Source organism: Arachis ipaensis, chromosome B5 (genome assembly GCF_059453495.1).
Source record: "Arachis ipaensis isolate K30076 ecotype BB chromosome B5, ASM5945349v1, whole genome shotgun sequence".
In the NCBI taxonomy this organism is placed as follows: Eukaryota; Viridiplantae; Streptophyta; class Magnoliopsida; order Fabales; family Fabaceae; genus Arachis; species Arachis ipaensis.
The window spans coordinates 45,377,254-45,399,358 of record NC_142440.1 but is presented as its reverse complement, the minus strand read 5'-3'; positions in this window follow the sequence as shown (position 1 = coordinate 45,399,358).

Genomic DNA, 22,105 nt, shown 5'->3' with positions numbered 1-22,105 from the left:
TGCTGCATTATGGCCAACATATTGGGACAGAAGCAACGTGCTTCCTCTGATTGCAGCACCAAGGGGCAAGGTCACACCATCTTGAACATGGTAGGGTTTTGTATTATTTGAGTTTTGGTTGACAAAGTTGTTATACACACAAAAATAAAGTGCTCATATGATAAATTCATTTTGGTGGGGGCACTGACATTGAAAGCCAAGAATTATCATGTCTAAAGCTGTATGGTCACTTATAATTAGAAATGTACATTTTTTTTTCCGTTAAAGAATTTTATATCATTTAACGGGAGAAAGTGAAATGTTAACTAGATCTAGATTATTTGGTTGGATTTGCACACAATGGAAGTTATTGATACCAATAGGTAATTCAGAAAATTTAATCAGTTAATTTGTGCACTTATAGTAAGATTGTGTACTTGACTACTTGTAGCCCCCCATATCTAATACAAGGGTAATAATTGGCATGTGAAATGACCACACTATGCCTTTCATTTTCATTTTCATTTTCAACTTGAACCTTGTCTTATTTCAAGTGTTTAACCTCCATCTTCTGATAATTGGGTGAATGATCAGTTTCTATTTTTCATAGAATAAGGCGTTGTTTGTCTCTTCCATTTGTCAATCATGTATGTTCACTGTAATGGATAGAACGTAGACTCATTGTACCTATCTTTATCTTAAATACGGCAGATCAATGATAGAAAAGCAAGGTTCAGTGCATTTTTCTCCACTGAAAGCTACATTTAATAAAACGAAGGGTTGAAAACCTCCCATGAAGGCACGGCAAAGACCCTAAATCTGGCCCAATTAGAACCCAATAATGTCTTGGTTTCCAGCCATCTTTTTTCAATTGAAATCTTATCTGTTTGAACTCTTGACTCTTGCTAATGAGCTGTAGTTCAAATGTCATATATTTTCTTTCTCTGTCTAGAGATTTCCGGAATGAGCCTCATCTAATGTGACTTCACCAAAAAATAAAAAACACCCTTGACTCTTAAGTCTCTCTAAAATAAAAGTGCTCCTAAGTCTCAATGTTTATCTAATTTAAGTAGTGTGTACATTTTATATGGGATATGTATTATATATAATTAATTATATTTACATATTATTAGTATAAAAATTTGGAAGAATTTTAACTGTATCAAATATATTGATATTCTAATAATTTTAATCGTTGATCTCAATTATAAAAAAATATATATAATATATTAATTAAAATCAATAATTAAGATTAGTGGAATACTGGTGTTTAAGTACATTTAAAAATTTTCTTAAAAAAAAAAAATATATATATATATATATACCAACATAAAATATAAATAATTTTTTTTATTTTATGTTAAAAAAAATATTTTGTTAAACTTAACATATACTAATAATTATATTGTTAAATTTGATTTAGTATACAAAATAAATAAATAAATTCAAAAAATAGTGATAATTAATTTCATTATATTAATTAATTAATTGATAATTAAACTAAAATTTAGTTTTTTAATTAAATATAACTTAAATTATTAGTAATTTTCCAAAAATGATTTTAGATAAAAAAAAACATAATATCTATATATTAATATACTGTAATTATTCTGTTTAAAAAATTTATTTATACCATAAAAACTATAATAAGTAGATTTGACAATTAAATATGAGATAATAAAAAGTCAAATAATTGTTTAAGAATATATATAAAAAAAGAATATTTAGTCATGTTAAAAATAAAAAGAAAGCCATTATAAATTATTTTTTTTAGTTATTTTAAAATATTATACTGTGTGTATGAAATTATATTTTTATTATTTTAAATATTATAATAAGTGATTGTATATATAATTTTAGTTCTTATCAATATGTATAAATAGCTCTAATTTAACATTTTAAATATATCTAACCTAATTTGATTTGATCAAGTGATCAGTTTAGTCGTCCGTTTAAATAAGTATTGGGGTTCAAATTCTATCTCGTATATGTAGTAACTATTGTCAGCCAATTGCAGACTCTTAAATGGAACTCAAATTCACGACAGATTAGTTCTTAACTTGTTGGGTATTGTGGGAAGCCAAAAAAAAATATCTATACCTAAATTTTATTATATTTTTGCCCATATTGCTAAATTTTTCTGGGTCCGTCATTGGTGGTGAAGAATAAAGTTGGATGAAGAGTGACAATTATTTTTTTATAATAAAAAATTTAAAAAATAAAGACACAATGCATACTGACCTAAAAAAATAAGCCAATCTTCACTTTTTAATTCTATATCCAATTTCACTCTTCACTAAAAAATTCATATAATTTAATTGTTTTATTAAGAAACAAAATTAATAAAAAATAGAAAAAACTTGTATATAAGGAGAAATTTTAAAGATTTTTTTAGTGTTTTCATATATATATTAGCATTATTATCAAGTATTTCTGAAAATTTTTAATTAGTCACTCTATACAAAAATAATTATATTACATATATATAAAAAATTATCTATTACTTTAGTTATTGTCAAAAATATATATTAAAATTAAAAATATATATTAAAAATAAATTTAATATATATATATATATTTACCAATTACCACTAACGATGCAAGTTAGTGAGTGACCATTCCCATCATGTACAGGTGGCGGTCTGAGGACCCCACATGTGACGACAACGAAATCATGAAGAGTCAATCACGTGTCATGCAACTAGTTTGAAAAATAATGCAGTGTGTGGGACCCATCTAATATATTATTTAATTTAAAATAAAAATAAAAGCTTTGGGGATGTGGTAGTGTTCTTAGGACATACGGTTTTCAGTTCACACAAATTTGAGAATGCAGAAAGGAAAACAGGCGTAAATTATTGGTGAGCAATCAACGTCAAATCATTGCCAAATCTTTCTAGATCAGTTATCTGCCACACTGACATAAGTTTAACCACGCTGTTAATGAACATAATATCAATACCAAATGCCACCAATAAGCTTTTATTTTAGGGTTTATTTAATTATTTCAATTAATATCATATTTTTTCACTTTTATAGTAAGTGGCTAATTAATTCTCTCCTCACAAAGATCACTCTTAAAACATGCTCTATTTTTCATAAGTACGCGTCAAATCTTAGATTATTTGGTTAAGTAGTATGAAAAAATATTATTGTCTAGATTTTAAATTTGCTCTAAAATAATGGTTGGTCCAAAATATTTTTTCTCAAAATATGTTGGTTAAAAAAAAAACAATTTGAATAATATTTTTATTTAAATTATTTTTAGATTTTTCTCCAAATATTATAAATAAAAGACAAAATATACACATAAAATATATTATTTTATTCTAATTTTTATATCTCTTGCATCTTCGTTAAAGATTTATAGGATTATCGAAAGTTTTACTGTCCCCCTTTAAACTAACCTAACTACGAATTCAAGTTATTAGTACATGTTTAACAAAAGTTTAACGTAAATTTTATTGGCTTATTAATTACACAATAAAAGAATTCATTTTGATACTCAACAATGTTTACGTCCGAGAGAAAAAAAATACTAAACAGAAAGACCAGTCCAAAAAACTAAAATTATACAAGAGTATTTTTTAAATAATAATGGATATTATAAACCAAAAGAAGTGTTATCTACTTTAGTCATGATATTGAAGTTTTATTTGATACAACAATATAATTTTACTATTGCATCTTAGCTTATTCTAACCCTTAATTCTCTTATTCTTAAATGAAATCATCATATAATTATTTATTAATGAAAATCACATGTATGCCATACAAATAAAATAAACTCAAGTGATTTATTCAGCATAAAAGTTAGGGTGTATAAAAAAATTATAATTAAGACTATTTATCGTTTACACATTTAGCAAACTTTCATGCTAGCTTCTGTACCAACTTCATGTTAAAACTTTAAATTTCATTTAAATTCTATAAATGATTCAAAAATTTTCCACTATTATACAATTTGTTACCCTTTCTAACTGGTTGCTGCCAACCATTCAAGAAGCATATACATGTTTTAATGATGATTTTCGATAAGTATACAGAAGAAGATTTTTTTTTCAATATATTAAGGACAAAATAGTTTTATTTTAATTAATTAATTAATATTTTAATATGAAATACAAAGGGAGGGAAATTCAGAAAAGAGAAGACTCTGCCAACGGTGATATTTTATTATGCATACTTTGAATATTCCAGCAGTTTCTCTACGTTTTATTTTAGAAAAAATGGTACTTCTCTTTTCTTTTATATATTTAAATAATATTTTTTATTCATAAAATATACATTTTTTTAAGATTAAAATAATATATATTGTAGTACATTTAATCAAAATACCCTTTAATAATAATAATAATAATAATAATAATAATAATAATAATAATAATAATAATATTATTATTATTATTATTATTATTATTATTATTATTATTAAATTAAAGAACTAAAATAATTTAAGATGATCACTAAATATTATTTGATTAAAATTACATTATTTGAATGATTCATTTTATTTAGTGTGAGAAAATAAATTGAAATAAAACTGATCCAAGAAACACATATACAAGTTTAACATTGGTTCAGTTCAACACAACACTCAACATTTTTAATCCAAAATTGAGATACTGAACCATATGGAAGAAAAACAAGAAATTTGGCTCATGCTCAAACCTAAGCTCAAATTGTGGATTCAACTTAGTTATTAACTAAAAAATATAATCCCATTTCATTTTTATATCACTGAAAGCCAAATTTTCTCTTATCTTTCTTCTATTTTCTTTCACATCATCCGCTTAAACTCTTTGGAACAAAGAAAAAAAAAAGAATGAAAATATTCTAAAGTTAGGACAAATTGAAGAACAAAAAATAAAGCTTCCAGTTTTAAATAAAGAAAAGAAGATCAAAGAGAACAGGGCAAAAAGCCAAAATCACATCTAAGGACAAATCACAAAAATGAGATTTTCATAAATTTGTGCTTCGTTGAAAATTGTTGAAGAAATCATCTGTGTTACAAGCACCGATCTAAAAAAAATGGAAAAAGTAAAGATAATTGTGCTTTGCTGTGAATCAATGTTCAAGAATCTGACTTAGAGCCAAAGAAAGAATGCACGGCCCAAACTCAAGAATCAAGATGAAAAAGGTTGAAAGAGAAGATTGAAGATATGGTTTCATGTTTGATTCAGTCACTACTTCTACCCTTTTTCTCTTCTGTCACGCCGCTGCTATGTCTGGTTTCTGGAAGAAGAAGACCAACAAGTGCTGAAGCAAGGTTTCAAGTCATGGAATCTTCACTCCTCTATTAAAGTGGTGAATGGCCAAGGATAGAGGCAAGGAGTGAGAGCACAATATTTGGGTTCCCATAACTCTCTGAGCTGTCTATTCTTCTTCTTCATGGTTTTTATTGAGTATCTCTTTTTCTCAGTTTAGTCTTTCTGTATTTTAATGGTAAAAGACAAAATGGTGAGATTTATAAGAAAAAGCCATTGAGTGAAAAAAGACAGAGAGTTAAACTTGGAGAAAAAGTCATAATTATTCTAGAAATTTTTTGTAAGTATTTTTTGTTTTGTTGTCATGATCCTGAGGAGATTTTCTTGCAAGTTGGGTTAGTACTTTATTGTTGAAAAGTTAGGGTGAGTTCTTAGTCAAGTCTAGTTTGGGTTAGAAACTGGATTTGTCCTAAATAGGATTGGTTAGAATCCTAGGGAGAATTAGTGAATGTAATTCTTTTGAAATATAGTGAACTTTCGTCACTGTTGTGATGGAGACTGGATGTAGGTTACATTGCTCTAAGTAGCTGAACCAAGATATATCTGCGTGTTATTATCCTTTCTCTTCTCTGTTTCTGATTCTGCATTATACGAGACAAAAGTAAAGTATCTCTTGATTTTACTATTCAGTAATACTTTTTTATTATACACCTTGCACGTAATTCTGTTTTGACTCCTACCGTGACAAGAGACAAAACCATATTCTCTCCTGTTTCTTTCTCAAAGTATCTCAACTGAACTCAAGGATAAAAACAAAAACAAAAAGAGATCAAAATTCAACCTCCTCTTCTCTTAACCACTGATGACCATCAATAATAATAATAATAATAATAATAATAATAATAATAATAAATTTCATTTACTTTTAATATTTTATCACATAATCTAAGATATTCTTACTTATTAGCTATAGTTATTACAAAATATTTAATATAAATTTTTTTATATATTTTATGATTAATGATAAAATATTAAAAATAATTTAAATTATAAATAATAAATATATATTATTATTTAAATCAATTAAACAATTATTATTGATTTATATATATATATAATTATAATGATTATTGGAAATTATTTTAATCAAATAGACTAAAGTGTTTGTATATTATTTTCATTTTATCGAGAAAAAGAATATAAATCTTATAAATAAAAGAGAAGAGAATATTATATAAACATTTCATATGAAAAAAAGTGTTATTTTTTCTTTGTTTTTCTAGATATGGGTTTTCACTTTTCTAATTCTCTTTAATATATATTATCTGCATTATGTTATCCCTTGTATATAAGTGAACAAAGTTTCCATATTAAGTAGGAGTAAAATATCTTTGGGAGTTTAAGCTTATCAACATTGAAATATCATTAAGAGGGAATATCAGAGTAGGAGTAATTCAGTATTATTACAATGCTTGCAAGTATATTCCATTATTGTGCAAAAGTTGTAAATTGAAAATATTAGTAGAGTGATGAGTTTGGAAAAACTCTTATTTAATTTTGATGATGAACAAATATTATTAAAATATTTAATTACAAAATTATTAATTTGATCTTAATTCATATTTACTAAATTAATAATTTTGTTGTGCAGATTTTATGTTGGGCCGAAAAATAAATTTTTTGGTTTAAGCCCAACAATCAGCCTTGATGCATGGTTTATAATAAGTGGCTGAATTTTTATTGATGGGCCAAGCTTAATGTTGTTAGAATCAAGCCCATGGTTAATTTTCTCATGCTTGATCCGAAACAAAATTCATCAGAAAAGCAAATGTTAACTAATTGGGCCAGCTTTAATTTCAATACTACAAGCCCAAGTCTTATTAGTGATGAATGGTTCCAAGCCTGGTCCGAAACTAAGAAAGTAAATAGGCTTCATGCTTTCCAACGGATTTCATTGCTTGCTTAGAATGGATTTCAAAAACTTAATAAGCTAGCATTGGAAACATGAGAGAGAACTTGACTATGATTTGATAGGGAATCATTATGATTAATGCTATACGCTACTCAAAGCAAGGGAAGTAAAAGCAATCTATCAATATGTTTCAGTTTCATTTAATTGCTTTTACTTTAACTTCACATTCTCTCTCATCTCTTTCTTCTTCTTCCTTCGGTCCTTGTCCAGGAAGCTATGGACGCTATGCTCATCAACCAAGAAAAGGAAGAAGTTGCATGCATCAAGACCATCAAGCTGATGATGGCAAGAAAACATACTAAAATAAAAATGAGCTGTGGCTAAGATACTCACCAAATGTGGTTAGATTTGGTGAGGTTATCTTGAGTTCTTCATGCTCAAAAATGGAAGGTAAAGATTCGGCCAGCAAGGGAGATTCTTGAAGCATGGCTTGTCTTTGATTCTGTTTAACCACCACAGGGAGTAGCTAGAGTGGCGAAGTGATGGTTAAGGCAGAGATTAAAGCAGATGAAGTCATTATCATCATGAAGCATCAAGGGCCAGAAATCCATCTTGGAGAGCAAGCCAAGGATGGAGAGCTCGGATTGATGAAGGGTGATGATCAAGAAAGGACCAGAGGTAATTGCATGTTGGATTTTGCATGGTTATCTCTTCTCTCTCTATGTGGCCGAACCGGTTCTGTTTGTTGAAGAAGAAAGAAGTTGGTTCAGTCATTGGCTTCAATAAGTGGAGGCCTCACCTTTTCTATATTAAGGGTGAACAACCACTGTTTGGAGCAAGGAGTTAGAAGTAAGCATTGAGAGTGCAAGGCACAGGATTCTCAGAGCTACCTAAGCTTACAGATTTTCTTCTCCTTCAATGTATTCTGTTTTGTATTTTTCTGTTTAATTTTGTCATGTCTTGAGACTCCTGGAAAAAGGCAAACAGTGAGGTTTGTATAAAAAAGCCATAGAGCGAAAAAAGGCAGAGAGTGCAAAATTAAAAGAAAAAGCCATAGATGTCTTAGAAGTCCTTTGTTCATCTATGTTGTGTTTCATGATTCTGTGAGAATCCCCTTGTAAGTTGGGTTAGCACTTTACAGTTTGTAATCAGGTTGATTATAGTGAAATTCCATCATTGTTGTGATGGAGACTGGATGTAGGCTGCACTGCACTTAGCAGCTGAACCAGGATATATTTGGGTGTAATCTTTCTTCTCTCCTACTCCATTTCTGTTTTCTATTGCACAGGAGCAAAAACTAAAAATGTCTCGTGCAAAGTGACGAGACAAAACAAAAAGTCTCGTGACTAGGGACGAGATAAAAGAAAAAGTCTCGTGTTCAGGGACGAGCCAAAACAGAAAAGTCTCCTCTGAATTCAGCAAGTGTGAGAAACAAAAAAGGGGGCTAAGATTCAACCCCCCTTCTCTTAGCCACTGAAACCATCAATTGGTATCAGAGCTTGGTCTCAAAGAGATCAAGCTTTGCAGCTTGGAGCAAAGATCCTCATGGCAGAAAATAGTGGCGCAAATGTGGTATCCTATAATCTAACTGAAGGACAATCAAGCAACAGACCCCCTCTTTTCAATGGGAAAAATTATACCTATTGGAAGGAAAGGATGAAGATATTTGTACAAGCAGTGGACTACAGACTGTGGAAAATCATCTTGGAAGGACCTCAATATCCAACTGTTACAAGTGCCGAAGGAGTTGTCTCTCTCAAACCAGAAGCAAGATGGACCGAGGAAGATAGGAAAAAGGTGGAGTTAAATGCCAAGGCAGTAAACCTACTCAATTGTGCTATCAGCTTCGAGGAGTACCGATGGGTATCAAGATGCACAACGGCAAAGGAAATCTGGGACAAATTGCAAATCACCCATGAAGGAACCACCATTGTAAAGAAGACTCGGACAGACATGTTGAATAGAGAGTATGAAATGTTTGCAATGAAGGAAGGAGAGTCCATTGATGAACTGTTCGAACAGTTTAATTCCATCATTGTTGGCTTAGATGCTCTGGAAATTACACATTCTGAATCTGTGCTAGTGAGAAGAGTGTTGAGATGTCTCACAAAAGAGTGGGAAACAAAAGCTTTAATTATTTCTGAAAGTAGTAGCTTAGACTCCATGACACTTGATGATTTAAGAGGAAATCTTCTTGCTTTTGAAAATACCTATTTGAAAAAAGATACAAAAAAGAAAGGAATTGCTTTTTCTTCTGTGACTAACCCCCTGGATGATGAATCTAGTGATAACTCTTCTGAAAATGAGTTTGTGTTGTTTGTAAAAGAATTCAGGAAAATGGCTAAGCTCAAAGGCACAGGCAGCAACACAAGGAGAGTGGAGAAAGACCTTAGCAAAGTAACTTGCTACAATTGCAAGGAAATGGGGCATTTCAAATCTGACTGTCCCAAGCTGAAGAACGAGGAAAAGCCGAAAAGAGGAAAGAAGAAAGGACTGATGGCCACATAGGAAGACCTGGAGAATGACTCTGATGATGATGATGAAGAAACCGAGACCAAGTCACAAACATGTCTCATGGCAGATCACATAGATCAGGTAGTCTTTCATAACCCTAACACTGAAGATCTTCATCTTATGATAGACCACCTTTCTGAAAAAATAAGATGTTTTCTGCTGGAAAATCAAGAACTTGAACAGCATATTACCATTCTTAAGGCTAAAAACAGTTTTCTAAAAGAAAAAGTGAGAGAGGCCGAAACTGCTTATGATCTTGTTGAAGAGAATAAGCAGTTAAGAGCCCAAGTCAGAAGCTGTGAAAGTAACCATTCTATTCTTGCATATGTGGATTGTTTTAAGCAAAATGAAGAGTTGCTTAAAGAGGTTAAAAGACTTAAGGAAGACTTAGCCAGGTTCACACAAAGTTCCGAAAGTCTGAATCACATCTTGGCTAGTCAAAAACCTCTTTATGATAAAGCTGGGTTGGGGTTCTATAAATCTGAAAATTCACATTTTGAAAATATTGCTTCATCCTCTAATGATACAAGATTTCAAGATCCCACCCACTTTAACAAAACATCAACTCCAAGATTTTGTAGACTATGCAATCGGAATGGACACTTTCCCATTCAATGCTTTTTCGGTTAAAGAATGGCCGGTAACAAGGTTTATAAAATTGTTTTTGATTACAATGGCTTAGGACATAGAAGATGGTTTAACGTAAAAGGATCCAAAAAGATTTGGATACCTAAGGTTACTTGAGCTTGTTTTGTAGGTGTGCCTAGCATCCAAAAGGAAGGAAAATATGTGGTATATGGACAGCGGATGCTCTAGGCATATGACTGGAAAGACAACCTTCTTCATAAAGCTTGATGAATATGATGGAGGGCTTGTCACTTTCGGTGATGATGCAAAAGGAAAAATTGTGGCTGTTGGGAAAGTGGGTAAAAATTTCTCATCTTGTATAAATGATGTTCTCCTTGTACATGGCTTGAAACATAATTTACTTAGTGTTAGTCAACTTTGTGATTTGGGTTTTGAAGTTATTTTTAAGAAATTTGTTTGTTTAGTTGTGTGTGAGAAAACTGGGAATGTTCTTCTTAAAGCTAAAAGATGCAACAATGTGTATGGATTAACTCTTGAGGATTTAAAGGAACAAAATGTAACATGCTTTACATCTTTTGAATATGAAAAATGGCTTTGGCATAGAAAGTTGGGACATGCTAGCATATATCAAATTTCTAAGCTAGTCAAAAGAAACTTGGTTAGAGGAATTCCAAACATTAAGTTTGATAAGGATCTTACTTGTGACGCTTGTCAATTGGGCAAACAAATAAAATAATCTTTTAAATCAAAAGATAGAATTTCAACCAAACGGCCATTGGAAATGTTACATATTGATCTTTTTGGTCCTACTAGAACTCAAAGTTTAGGAGGCAAACACTATGGTCTTGTGGTAGTAGATGATTACTCTAGATTTGGTTGGGTACCTTTCCTTGCCCATAAGAATGATGCCTTTCATGATTTTTCCACCCTTTGTAAGAAAATTCAAAATGAAAAGGATTTGAAAATTGCCCATTTAAGAAGTGATCATGGAAGAGAATTTGAAAATCAAGATTTTGAAAAATTCTGTGATGACTTAGGGATTTCTCATAATTTTTCATGCCTTAGAACCCCCCCAACAAAATGGGGTGGTTGAAAGAAAGAATAGAAGCCTTTAAGAAATGACTAGGGCTATGTTATGTGAGAGTGAAATTCCTAAATTCTTATGGGCTGAAGCTGTGAACACAGCATGTTATATTTTGAATAGAACAATCATTAGAAAAGGGTTAAAGAAAACACCATATGAGCTATGGAAAGGAACCCCTCCAAATCTTAAGTATTTTCATGTTTTTGGATGCAAATGTTTTGTACTTAACAATAAGGAAAACTTTGGAAAATTTGATCCAAAATCATATAAAGGAATGTTTGTTGGATATTCCACCACAAGCAAGGCCTATAGAGTTTATCTCAAGGAGCATAGGACAATAGAAGAATCCATACATGTTACTTTTTGTGATTCTAACTTAATTCCCAGTACTGTGAAGGATATTGATTCAGATTGTGAAGAGAATGGAACAAATAAAGAAAATCCCAAATCTGTGCAAAATGAAGAATCTGTCAGCCCGATTCTGTCTCGTCAGATTGGAGGAGACACTTCCATTTTGTCTCCTGAGCAGGCACGAGCAACTGAAACAGTGAGACCACCAGAAGTCCATCAAAGCTCTACACCTGTCCGAAAGCCTAGAGAATGGAAGTCTATGAGGGGTTATCCTCATGATTTCATCATTGGTGATCCCTCTCATGGTGTAACAACAAGATCCTCCACCAAAAGGTAAACTGAACCTAGCAACTTTGCTTTCTTGTCACAAATGGAGCCCAACAATGTCAAACAAGCTCTTGAAGATCCATCATGGGTCAAGGCCATGCAAGAGGAGCTAGCTCAATTTGACAAGAATGAGGTTTAGACATTAGTACCTTATTTGGATGGTATGAAGGTAACGGGTACTAAGTGGATATTTAAAAATAAACTTGGTAAGGATGGACAAGTTGTTCGTAACAAGGCTATATTAGTGGCCCAAGGTTACGATCAAGAAGAGGGTATAGATTTTGATGAGTCTTTTGCTCCGGTAGCTAGAATGGAAGCAATTCGGTTGCTTCTTGCCTATGCCGCCCATAAAGGTTTCAAAATGTTTCAAATGGATGTTAAATGTGCTTTCCTTAATGGCTTTATTGATAGAGAAGTGTATGTGGCTCAACCTCCCGGTTTTGAACATAAAGAGTTTCCAAATCATGTTTTCAAATTAACTAAGGCTCTTTATGGTCTTAGACAAGCTCCTAAAGCTTGGTATGAAAGGCTTAGTGCCTTCTTGTTGAAAAATAAATTTCAAAGGGGTACCACCGACACTACTTTATTCATTAAAGCTTCTAATGATGATATACTTCTTGTTCAAGTTTATGTTGATGACATTGTATTTGGTTCGGCCAACATTTCCTTGTGTGAAGAGTTTGGAAAACTCATGACTAGTGAGTTTGAAATGAGTTTAATGGGAGAGCTTACTTTCTTTCTTGGCCTCCAAATTAAACAAACTCCTAGTGGAACTTTTATTTACCAAGGAAAATATGCAAAAGAACTTATTAAAAAGTTTGGCCTAGAAAATTCCAAAGCAATGGGTACACCAATGCATCCCAACACAAAACTTGAAAAGGATGATGATGGCCAAGATGTGGATGAAACAAGGTATAGAGGAATGATAGGTTCACTCATGTACCTTACCTCCTCTAGACCAGATATTGTTCAAAGTGTGGGTGTATGCTCAAGATTTCAATCTCACCCAAAAGAATCCCATCTTACGGCTGTTAAATGCATCATTAGATACATTAAGGGAACTTGTGATTATGGCTTGTGGTATCCTAAATCTGATGAATTTTGTGCAGTAGGGTTTTGTGATGCAGATTATGCGGGAGATAGAGTGGATAGAAGAAGCACGTCCGGAATGTGTTGCTTCCTTGGAAACTCACTCAACATGTGGTCAAGCAAGAAACAAGCCACAGTGGCTTTATCCACCGCTGAAGCAGAATACATTTCTGCATCTGCATGTTGCACTCAATTAATTTGGTTAAAAACACAATTGGAAGATTACAAATTAAAGATCAATAGTATACCCTTATTTTTTGATAATATGAGTGCTATAAACATTTCAAAAAATCCTGTTTTGCACTCAAGAACTAAGCACATTGAGATAAAATATCACTTTATTAGGGAACATGTACAAAAGGAAACTATTGATATTCAATTTGTAAAATCTGAAGACCAAATTGCTGATATTTTTACAAAACCCCTCTGTGAAGACAGATTTTGTAGCTTAAGAAAAAGTTTGGGAATGTTTGATTTAAGTTTCATTGACAATTTGTGAATTTTTTTTAACACTGTCCTGTTTTGTCTCGTAGGTTTGGACGAGATAAAAATGCAAGCTTGTTGGAGGAGCTATGATCAAGGGGGAGGCAACGCTGAAGTTCAAATTTTATGGGCCCCACCAAAACTTCTTGACCCCACCTTAACAGTTATGGCAGTTATCTCTCTACAAATAAGAATCTCCTTCTTGTGTCATCAAATCTTTTTGGAAGTGGTTATTGTCAAATCAAAATCCTTCTCTCCATCTAATCCCTTGATTTAAGGCAACAACTTTTCAAGTTTTAGATTTCAAAAGTTAAAAGGGAAATCATCTTTTTGGGTAATAACCACCCATAATAGTCATTAACCGCCCACTAATGGTCATTACACACTTCATATTCTCTCTCCAACCCTCATTTAATGCATCACTTACCTTACATCTCCCTTCCACTCAATTCGGTTATCTCCATAACCTTTCATATTTCACTCCTCCATCACCATGAAAAAGAAAACCACACCAAGAAAAAGTGAAAGGCTTCTATTCTCTCAAAAACAGTCTACTCCACAATCACACACACACATTCACATCTATTCTACATCATCTTCATCACCCTCACCCCCATCAAAACGCACAGACACAATGAGAAGAAAGGTCATTGCCACGAAAACTTCCTCAAGAAAGAAGAAGAGTGTTCCCGTGACTGAAGAAGAGGAGTCTCATACTTCTCCCATTCCTTCCTCACCGCAATCACCACCAAGAAGATCAACTCCCCATGCATCCGGGAAGAGTACTCAAAAGACGAAGGGTTTTACTCTTCACGACACCACCGAACCTCCAAACTTGGAATCCCTGGAATTCAGAAACAAGTATGGCAAGAGTCACTCCCACTTTGATCTTAGCAGATTCAACTCTTGTACTTCTTTTGAGTTTCACAATGAGGTTATGGAAAAACGTCATCTATGTACAACCTACCTTGTGAATCTCGACACTCTCACTAACAAGGGCATCAACATCTCCTCTCTGTTTGAACTCCTCAACTGGAAGCCCCTTCTCCTGATTCAGAAACCAGTCTACCCTGGCCTAGTCTGCGAGTTCTACACCAATATGCGACTCATTGATGGCACTCTTCATTCCTATGTCAAAAGGGTTCAAATAGCCCTTGATTCTGAGACCATTGGAGCGGCCCTGGGCTTCAAGGATGAAGGACCGCGAGCGTATATGGTAGACAAATGGGATACACAAGTCGGCGTTTCATACAAAGCAGTTCTTCAGCACATTTGCGAGAACCTTTCTGGCTTGCATGGAACGATTCCAACCCACAAAGCTCTAGGACCAGTCAACTCTCTGCTTCACCGAATCATCACCCATATTTTGACTCCCGAAAGCGGCTCACATAACCGAGTAACATTTTCTGACTGTCTCATATTATTTGCTTTGGTTACCTCTACTCCTATATCTTTTGGCTATATTATGATTAGGCATATGTGGGATTCTGTTAGAAGCACCAAAAAGGCTAATCTGCCTTATGGTATATTTTTAACAAGAATTTTTGAATACTTTAAAGTTGATCTGTTGAATGAGGCAGTGAAAAACAAAGTATCCTCCATTAGAGGAGGATGAGCGACTAAAGGAACCAAAGGGGGCAAATCTGTGGCTTCAGACAGTGACAATGAGACTCGGCCAGAGTCTTCCAAAACAGTCAAATCCATCAAAGAAATTTTGGGTGAATTCTCCAACATGGCAGATATGATGATTCAATCTCACAAAGAGACTCGCAAGCAAGCCTCTGAAAGCGAGAAAGCTTGGAAAAATTGCAAAGAAAGGGTCGGCCTGATGCTAGCATCTCTTAAGGAGGATCTGGAAGGTGAAAGTGAAGGAGGCGCTGAGGAAGAAGATATTAATTTTTCTGATGATTAAATGACTGTTTTTACTCTGTTTGATATTGGCTCAATTAGGCTCAATCTGTTTTTTGTAGGAGCATGATTTGATACTCACTACTCTAGGATAATCTCTAGGATACTGTGATATACTTTTGCTACTTTACTTTGAATATTTTGCTATGTTGATCATGTTTTGTGCAGGTGCCCCCATGATGACAAAAGGGAGAGGAAATTTATGTTCCCAAAATTGAAATTGGAACAAAACAGGGGTTGAAAAAACAGGGGATGAGAACAGGGGATAAAATTTTCAAAATTGAAAATTTATGATCACCCTTGATTCAAAGAATGCATGTGTTCAAAGAATGAATGTTGTTATAGCATTTGTTTTACTATGGTCACTGCTGTTTGAACTGCATGAAGCATTTGGTTTATCATGATTAGTTAATACTCATTTGGCATTTGGTTTATAATGATGTTTGATTTATCTTTGATGCCTGGCTGTTGATTCATCATTGATAAACTTATTGGATTGAAAACTTATTTTTGGCAGTTCCTTTAAATTGTGTAATATATTAAAACTGCCTTGTTTTGATCATGTGTACTTCAAATATTTTTTCCATCATTTTGTTTTGCTCTGATATACTAACAGGAAATGTTTGGAAAATATTTGGATAGATTTTTGTTTATGTTTGAGCAGTAAATCAGTTTATGATATCAAATGAGTTTTGATTATCAATTAAAACTGCTCATAGATCAAGCATTTAGCATCATAAAATATGCTAAATAACATTACTACTTGAAGCTTGATTTAAATGTTACAGGTTAGTGCTTCCCTTGGTAAAATAAGCATGCATCAAGGGGGAGCTATGTGACATTTAGAAAGGGGGAGAAATTCAAATTCAAAGGGAGTATTCTTTACTCAATATCTAAATTTCTTTCCATTTCAATTTTAATAATGTTTGTCATCAAGGGGGAGATTGATGAGTTTGGAAAACTCTTATTTAATTTTGATCATGAACAAACATTATTAAAATATTTAATTACAAAATTATTAATTTGATCTTAATTATTACTTACTAAATTAATAATTTTGTTGTGCAGATTTTATGTTGGGCCGAAAAATGAACTTTTTGGTTTAAGCCCAACAATCAGCCTTGATGCATGGTTTATAATAAGTGGCTGAATTTTTATTGATGGGCCAAGCTTAATGTTGTTAGAACCAAGCCCATGGTTAATTTTCTCATTCTTGATCCGAAACAAAATTCATCAAGAAAGCAAATGTTAACTAATTGGGCCAGCTTTAATTTCAATACTACAAGCCAAGTCTTATTAGTGATGAATGGTTCCAAGCTTGGTCCGAAACTAAGAAAGCAAATAGGCTTCATGCTTTCCAACGGATTTCATTGCTTGCTTAGAATGGATTTCAAAAACTTAATAAGCTAGCATTGGAAACATGAGAGAGAAATTGACTTTGATTTGATAGGGAATCATTATGATTAATGCTATACGCTACTCAAAGCAAGGGAAGTAAAAGCAATCTATCAATATGTTTCAGTTTCATTTAATTGCTTTTACTTTAACTTCACATTCTCTCTCATCTCTTTCTTCTTCTTCCTTCGGTCCTTGTCCAGGAAGCTATGGACGCTATGCTCATCAACCAAGAAAAGGAAGAAGTTGCATGCATCAAGACCATCAAGTTGATGATGGGAAGAAAACATACTAAAATAAAAATGAGCTGTGGCTAAGATACTCACCAAATGTGGTTAGATTTGGTGAGGTTATCTTGAGTTCTTCATGCTCAAAAATGGAAGGTAAAGATTCGGCCAGCAAGGGAGATTCTTGAAGCATGGCTTGTCTTTGATTCTGTTTAACCACCACAGGGAGTAGCTAGAGTGGCGAAGTGATGGTTAAGGCAGAGATTGAAGCAGATGAAGTCATTATCATCATGAAGCATCAAGGGCCAGAAATCCATCTTGGAGAGCAAGCCAAGGATGGAGAGCTCGGATTGATGAAGGGTGATGATCAAGAAAGGACCAGAGGTAATTGCATGTTGGGTTTTGCATGGTTATCTCTTCTCTCTCTATGTGGCCGAACCGGTTCTGTTTGTTGAAGGAGAAAGAAGTTGGTTCAGTCATTGGCTTCAATAAGTGGAGACCTCACCTCTTCTATATTAAGGGTGAACAACCACTGTTTGGAGTAAGGAGTTAGAAGTAAGCATTGAGAGTGCAAGGCACAGGATTCTCAGAGCTACCTAAGCTTACAGATTTTCTTCTCCTTCAATGTATTCTGTTTTGTATTTTTCTGTTTAATTTTGTCATGTCTTGAGACTCATGGAAAAAGGCAAACAGTGAGGTTTGTATGAAAAAGCCATAGAGCAGAAAAAGGCAGAGAGTGCAAAATTAAAAGAAAAAGCCATAGATGTCTTAGAAGTCCTTTGTTCATCTATGTTGTGTTTCATGATTCTGTGGGAATCCCCTTGTAAGTTGGGTTAGCACTTTACAGTTTGTAATCAGGTTGATTATAGTGAAATTCCATCATTGTTGTGATGGAGACTGGATGTAGGCTGCACTGCACTTAACAGCTGAACCAGGATATATCTGGGTGTAATATTTCTTCTCTCCTACTCCATTTCTGTTTTCCACTGCATAGGAGAAAAAACTAAAAATCTCTCGTGCAAAGTGACGAGACAAAAGAAAAAGTCTCGTGACTAGGGACGAGATAAAAGAAAAAGTCTCGTGTTCAGGGACGAGCCAAAACAGAAAAGTCTCCTCTGAATTCAGCAAGCATTAGCAACAAAAAAATGGGCTAAGATTCAACCCCCTTCTCTTAGCCACTACTGAAACCATCAAGAGTTGTTTTTATTTCCTTTATTAGGGACATATAATAGACGTGGGTTAAGTTTTAGCAACTTAAGAACACTATGTTTTGGTTTTTATTTCTGTTGTTTTATTTTTTTATTTTAACCTCGCACAAGATTTTTTTTTTTTTACGAATTTTGTATATTTCTTTTTCAAAAAAGTTGTCTTATGTAAAAAATTTTTATTTTGGAATGATAAAAATTGAATTCTAAGACTTTTTTTTTTTTATATCATAGTAGCATAGGGCTGTAATGTCATGTGTGGGATTTTTTTCCACTACCTAACCAGTGGTGTAAAAAATCTTTGATTTATTCTCACACACTATAATCAAAGATATTTTCATTATAATTATTAGGGTAGGATTTAGGTGGTGTTAATTATTAACATAAGCCAAATTTCACTTCATCAAAGATATTTTCATTATGATATTATTTTAAGTAATTAATATATATTTTACTATGCATTTTGCAAGTTTAAAATACGACATCAATAAATATTCGTATCAATATAACACTAAATTATTCTAAGCAAAGGTTCATTTATGTATCACTTAGCCAAAATTAAACAAAAGAGTCATGATAAATTGTATTAAACCTTATTAGAAGCCGTTTGTGTAAAGTGTAATTTACACTGGAATTCAACAAGAGTAAAGCAAAAGGTAAACTAGGCATGCAGAAGTTTATTTGAGACTGAAAATAAACAAAATTGTACAGATAATAGTAAAGTCATGGTTTTGAGAATCGATCGAATTAGCTGGTTCAATTCAGTTAATCGAAAATTAGTCATTAGATCATCCAGTTTATTAGAATAAAAATTGGTTGTGAGCAAATCTATCAAAATAAAAAAATCAATAAAAAATAATAAATTAATAGAACTAATTTATTTTTTAGTAGTTAATCGATTTAAAATAATAAAATAAAAAATTTATATTTCAGAAATTATATATTTTATATATAAATATATTATTTTATTATATCTAATTTAATTTCGATTAAATCTATAAGTTTTTTAACTTCATTCTAATTTTATCGGTTAGGTTTTTAAAACCATAATTTGAGTATAATGTCTCTCTTTTTAACTTGTATTTTTGTTTTTTTTATCATGTCAAAAATATCATCCTTGATTGCTTTGTCCGGCTCTCTTTTAATTTACAAAAATAATTTATATTTTGTAATTAAGTTTATATTCTTTTCATAAATTGTTTATCTTCTTGGAGGCTCATCTCTGATATAATCATATTTTTAAAAGCATTATTGCTAATAAAGTTGCAACTAATCATTCATAAAACCATCTTAGTGTACGATGCTATGATTAGTGGGCGTATGCGCGCGCACAGAAAGGTGGGCATGAGTTCAATAATCTTGAAGAAACTAAATTGAAGGTAAAGGGACAGATGGATATTATTGGCATCTAGCTAGCTAGTGCTATATTGTTGTATTATTGTTATTATTTTCGCCCACTAATCATTCAAAGTAAGATGCTGAGTTTGTCACCTTATTAATTTATTACCACCTACTTTGTCTCTAGCCGAAAGAGACTTAACAAAGATATCACGACACTAATCACTAATAATTGCTTCTAAATTCAAAGATAATTAACTATAGTGATAGGTAATCAGTGTGCCAATTAAACAAAGCAAGAGTCTCTATCTTAGCTTGTCGTTACATATGAAGATTTTTTTTTTTTAATAGTATTCCTCAATTAAATGGAACAAAAAGTTGATTTATCGTGAATCTAAATTTTATTGAGTAATTCTCCACGTACAAGTGATTTTCAATACAAGTCATATAAGTTATTTATATTCATGCTGTTTTACGTTTTTTTTTGTGCCTCTTTTTCTTCTTTTTCTTTCTCCGTGCTTCCTCTTCCTCTTCCTCTTCTGTGTCTTTTTTTCTTCTTTTTCGTAATTTTTCTCTCTCATTATCATCGTCATCAACACCACCTCTTCCTCCCTCTTTTTTTATTGAAATTTCTTCTCCTCTTTTCGTTTTCTCTTTCTCCTTCATCAAAATCACCAGAAAAAACGAAGAAACATTATTCAAGGTACTGTTTTACTGTTCTTCTAGATTTTTTTTCTAGATTGTCTCTGTCATATGCCTCATCCTTAACCAGCAAAACATTAAAAGATTTCAAGAAGAAATATACTGTCTCTCCCTATATTGGGTGTATTTCTTAAATCCTTTGGGTGTATTTCTTAAATTCTTTGGGTGTATTTCTGTAATCTTTTGGGTATATTTCTGTAATTGTTTGGTTTATTTCTGTAACTGTTTGGGTGTATTTCTGTAATCCTTTGGATGTATTTCTGTAATTGTTTGGGTGTATTTTTGTAATCATTTGGGTGTATTTCTGAAGTTCCATCATCTTTAAAACAATTTCAACGCTTGATTTCAGAAACCATGAAAATCGAAAAAAGCAGAAGGAGATCGAAGGCAAAGAGAGAACGCTTTTCCATACAAATCATACAAGTCATTTATATTAACGCCGTTTTCACGTTTTTTTTGTGCCTCTTTTTCTTCTTCTTCTTTTTTCGTGCTTCCTCTTTCTCTTCTTTTTTTTCTTCTTCTTCTTCTTTCTTTGTGTCTCTTCTTCTTCTTTTTCATAAAAAAGGAAATGAAGATAAAACATGCAAAGATGGTTCAATAACACGCGTGTTAGGCCCAACTTGTAAGACTTATAAACAAAAATGACTTGTATGTATAACACTCCTCAATTTTATTTAAAGACTAATATAAATTACTGCATGCACAAAATGTAATCTTAACTTTGTCGTCACATATGGGTTTTATTTATTTATATTTTAACGTGTAATAAAATATTTCATCATCATAAGTTTATATTTATATTATGACCCTTTTAAATCGACAAAGATACATCAGATTCAATTTGAAGAAAACAAAATTCAAATATCTTCGTATAGATATACAAATAATTAGAACAAAATATCAACAACGAGAAATTAAACCACTAGAACGAAAAAAAAAAGGAAATAACCACAAAGGAGATAACTAAGAGAGGGAGAACTAAGAAAAATATGCTATAAACAATAAATAGGGAATGAATATTGTCATTATTATTTTGAGATGTCATTTTTTTCTATAAATTCATATAAATATATAATAACATAAAGATATTTAGATGTAACACGAAGATATTTGAGTGTATTTTTATTTTGATAAGTTTTGCATAATTTAAAATTCTTTCTCTTTTTCCTCCTCATATTCTACTGCTTTTTCTTTTTTTTTTTCCATCATCATCACCATCTTTTTCTTCCTTTTTTCTTATTCATATTTTTCTTTTTGTTTTACTTTCTCAAGTTTCTTCTTGTTTTACTCTCTTAAAAAGAATAAAAACAAAAAAATCAAATAAAGAAATTAAAAAGAAGAAACACATAATGCTGTAAAATTACTTGGGAGAGAATGAACTTACACCCATCTAACTAAAAGAAAGAAAGAAATAAGGAAAAAAAGAAGAAGAAAAAAATGTAGTATTAGAGGAAACATTTTTCTATATTTGCAGCAAATTTAGGTGTAACATGAAGATATTTGGGTGTATTTTAAGAATTTTGGGTGTATTTTTATTCTGATAAGTTCTGCATAATTCAAAACTCTTTCTCTTCATCTTCTGCTACTTCTTTTTTTCATCATCATCACCATCTTCTTCTTCTTTTTCTTATTCATCTTTTCTTTTTTGTTTTACCTTCTCAAGTTTCTTCTTGTTTTACTCCCTTAACGAGAATAAAGACAAAAAAATCAAACAAAGAAAAAGAAAAAACATATAATGCTGCAAAATTACTTAGAAGAAGATGAACTTACATTCATTTAACTAAAAGAAAAAAAGA